This window comes from Cygnus olor, chromosome 8, assembly GCF_009769625.2.
Source record: "Cygnus olor isolate bCygOlo1 chromosome 8, bCygOlo1.pri.v2, whole genome shotgun sequence".
Lineage (NCBI taxonomy): Eukaryota > Metazoa > Chordata > Aves > Anseriformes > Anatidae > Cygnus > Cygnus olor.
Window position 1 is genome coordinate 18,072,766 of NC_049176.1, and position 4,659 is coordinate 18,077,424.

The window sequence follows — 4,659 nt, forward strand, 5'->3', positions numbered from 1 at the left end:
CTGAAAAGGAGTTGGAGTCTGTAATGGACCACAGCAGCTATTTCTCTGATACAGTGACTAAAACAGAAAATCTAACTCCTGATTGCCCAAGCAAGAAAATATTGAGAAACAGGGGGGAGGTTTATACTTCCTCTGTATCTGGCACTGATGAAAAGCACGTGGGAATGTTGTACGTGGGTTTTGTGTTCTAAACTTGAAAAGAGAAATGAAAAATCAGGGATTTCATAGGATAGACATGAAATATGATTAAAGGATTAGGACACTCTCCTTCTAATGTGGGGCTCAAGGATTTCCACCTATTTATCCCTTCAAAGAGAAGGCAAATGAGGGCCCTTCACGTACCTTTCTATGCAGTGAATATGCCTTTAAAAATGCATGGCTTTGCTCTAGGAGACAAAGATCCAAGAACTGCAATCTTAATATATAATTAACTGTAACTGGCTATTGAGTGGGTTACCCAGCATTATGGTAGCCTTTTTGTTCATATTTATATCAAGACGTGATGTTTCCTCCTTAAAATGATACATTGAGGAGCTAGTTTGGGACAATCTACTCTCCATTATACAGGAAATCAGACTAGAAGATCACGGAAGTCACTTCAGGCTTTTTAATCTATTTAAATAGTTTATATAAACTTAGTTTAATTGGTCCTTTTGATTGTTAATAAACAGTATATTTAATCTTTCATGTCTGACTGCAGCCTCACCTAATCTCACTTATTTCTTCTGCATGTGGGTGGTGGGACTTTGTCATCCTACCAGCACCTCCACCTTCATCCCTAAGGCTTGTATCATTATGCTGTTACACAACCTGCAGGGTTGATATTGTTGATATGATGCCAACCACAGTCATTGGAAGATGGAGTGATGGTGTTGCTGGTGGTCCCAACAAAGCTGCTCTTGATCCTGCACACAAGTTGTTTATCAAGCCCAAGTTCTGTTCCACTTTTTTAAAAAGTTAAGTAGAATAAAGTGCTCAGGTGATTGTAATCTCTTCACAGATCTCTGTTGAGGATTTTTAGCACATCAGTCTCCTGGTTTTTTTTACAGCTAAATACATAATTTTACAGCCTGCACTTTTATCCAGGTTGAGGCTGATATTTACAATTTTCTTCTCACTTGTTCATTGAGCTGTATTTTGCTTGGTAGTCCTGGGAACAGACTGCCACCCTGATGAGGGTGAACATCGCTGCGTCCACTGGCTATGCTGTTGTTTCTCTGTGCACCTGTCCAGCTTTGCATGGAGAGGAGCTTGTCCTTAACAGCTCCTCATGAGGAAGCAGTCCATCTCGTCTTGGGAGCAATGATTTGCTTTCCTTTGGGCTCAGGATCTTTAATTTCATTATGCCTGCTGGCAGAGATGAAACATGATAATGCTGTTGTTTCAGGCAAGATGTTAATCTGGTACCCTCACCCACCAGTTGTTTCCCTAGGTATGCTCCTGCCTTAGGAAGAGGCAGGCACTCCACTGCTCTGTGCAGTTCAAAACTTTGAAAAGTGCTATCCCCTTCATGTTTGCATGCATGAATTGTTCCCATTTGTCTTCTTTCCAAAAGCTAGCTGCAGTAGACAACCCTCTTTACTTCTTTTGTTATCCCACATTTTGGTGCCAGTTAATCTCCTGTTGCCTTCCTGAACCGTCTGTCCTTTAAATACTGCTCACATTTCCAAGAACTTTTTAGCAATTGTGACATAAATGTCAATGCTACTGTACATCCCAGTGTGTTCTCAAACCAAGCTTCCACCCACAGGGATTTGGAAAAAACATTACCTCATAGTACTAGCAGGGGACTGCCTGGCAGAAACCAAACTACGTACTTAGGGTGAAAATCATTTCAGTAGGATTTAAGAAAGCTTTGCTACTAGGTAAAGCCTTTGAATGAAGCCAAGGTAATCCTGTGACTAAGAATACATTAAATTGAGAAAATTTGTTTCGGAGCAGAACTTGTTATAGTATACCAGAAGTGAACCCACAAAAGGAAGGAAATGAACAGTTTGAGTCTGTTAACAGTAAATACTCTTTATCCCTCCACCCATAAACATACATTTTACTTGCACCACTACTACAGTGTCCTAGACCAAATGTAAGAACCATAATACTTCAGGGAGTTAAACATATAAAACTCCAGGATGGAGTTAGGTTATGGGAATGAGCTGGCTAATGGGTAATAAATAGTACCACAAGACTATACACTTAATAAAAAGGATTAAAATCCAGCAAAACTCCCCTACCCATTATCTGAGTATGCTGAAGATCTTGCACACTAAATGAAGGACTGTCCAGTGAGTGATTAGACAGTTGTAAAGGACAGCCATACATAGGGCAAATCAAAGTTGCCCAGGCAAGTGTAGTTCCTATATTTCCTCACTTTTGAATACTTTATTTTACAATATTAGATCTCTTCAGTTGTACCTTTCTTTTTATAAGTGGCATGTTCATACATCCATATACACAACTTACTAGAATACTCCTCAGTGTTAAGCCGTCTGGGACGTTATGATATCAGTGTTTGGAGTAGAAGGAATCCAAGGATCTGTTCTGATACACGTGCTTTCCTTTCAGTCCACAAGTTGTTTTTTATAAGCCTGCAGAAGAAAAAAAAACATGGAATTGAAGTTAAGATGGAGTAAACTGGGATGTCTAATACATGCAATGGACATAAATGGCTGAGCTGCATAGAAAGCTAATTATCTGGCATTCTGGGGCATCTGCAGGGACAACTTCCTTCTGGGAATATTCTAAACAGAAAATTCAAAACACGCTGAGATACAAAACTGTATCAGTAATCAAAGAAACACCATGTGTTTTTTGTTTAAGAACAAAACCATGAGTTCTAATTGAGAGCATCAACAAAGTGTCTATGTGCAAAATAGCTTATACCTTTATTATCACTTTGACTACATTAGGTCCAGTTTTCAAGGCTGTTGAGCATTTGCCAATTACATAATTTTCAATTGTAATTATGAAAGATCACTTTCAGAAAAGCTGACTTTAATTTATGAACCCAATCCAAAAGGATACTTGAAAACGAGGACTCACCCTTCTGATTGTCCTTTAACAGTTTCTTCCGATGGAGTGATGCTGGTAACATAAGAGCTCTGCTAAATAGCTTTTGAAAACTGGTCTCTCAAGCTTAGAAAATCTGTGTGAAGAAAGCAATAGTTATCATTCAAACTTGACGCCAGACTCTAATTATTACTTTAAATGAACAGCATCAACAGGATTTTATTTTTTTTTTAATATCTTTGGTAAACAGTAGTAGCCGCACCTTCATCCTCTTAGAAGAAACATATTTCTCTTCTGCTCAATACCTTGCACAAGTACATATAAAATTTTTGCAGTACCTTTGTAATTTGTCAACAGTTTAGCTCTTCTAGTTTTTAACTTAGCTGATCTTATTGTCATGCTTCATCCAATACTGCACTGAAATTACATGGGACTTGCTTCAAATACTGTTAGCCCTAACACATGAAATTTCCCTTGCGTAGGGAAGAAATCATGCTTAGGTTATACTTGGTAAGGGCTATGAAGCTGCTCAGTTTCACTCTGCCTTTACCACGTTGGTTTAACTAATCTAATCATGTTGGTTGTGCTCAGCAGCTGTATGTTGGTGAATGTCACTTGATCCCACAAAGTGCTGTGCTCATATACTGAGAAAAGTCTCGGGCCATGAGATAAAGGTTACTTTCTTATCAGCGATACTGTGTTTCACCTTCATTGCACTATCTGTCTAGCTGACAGTTATTTTACTTGGACTATCAAACTAATCCCACAAACTCTAATAGCATTACTACATGATTTTAAAAGCAGCCAAACCACACACTTCATTCCTTATTTCATACATGGTGATTTTTATACCTGGTGATAGTTAGAAGTGAGGGTGCTGGAAACCAAATGAATTTAGTAATAAATAAATATTGCATTTTCTTGGAAAAAAAAAAAAAAAAGATAAGTTATCTGTTCCTGCAGGATCTTTGGCAATGCTCTCAATAAACAAACAAACAAGCAAATAAATAAAAATCTTGAATCTTCCTGGAGAAGATTCTCACTGTCTACACTGCTCATCTTCCTCAGTGCTAACAACAACCGTAGGACTGAGGCAATACAGACAGCTTTCAGTCTTCATTCTGTCAGAGACAGTCTTTGAGAGGCTCTTAAATTATTGATGTGTGAAAAAAATATACCTGTGAAGGTGGGGATATTACTGCTTCTGGACTAGGGCACTGAAATCAAACCCATAAGCAGCGAGAGGGTCAGCATTCACCATGAGGAGATGCATCCTTCCTTGCCTGCCCAGCCTCTGCCGAAGAAACCGCCCGCACCAGTGGCCGCTCTGACGTCCGTCCCAGCAGCCGGCCTGGCAGCGCTGTGGACAATGCTGTGGTCAAGCCAGGCTGTGAAAATCCTGCTGGAGACATTTCCACCGTGTCAGGGCTATGGTACCATCCTCTGAAGACGGTTTGTGTCATAGACCGTGGAAGGTTCAGATTTTATCCTCCGGTTTGTATGGGTGATTGCCTTGTCTTTGAAGTTCTGTTCCCACTGAAGATGAAGGCAAACTCCCACTGGCATTAATGGACTTAGGAGGATGTGTCCTTGTCTCAATTTTTGCTGTTGTTTCCTTTGTTGCAGTAGACCTATTCCTTTATTAAAGCTTTT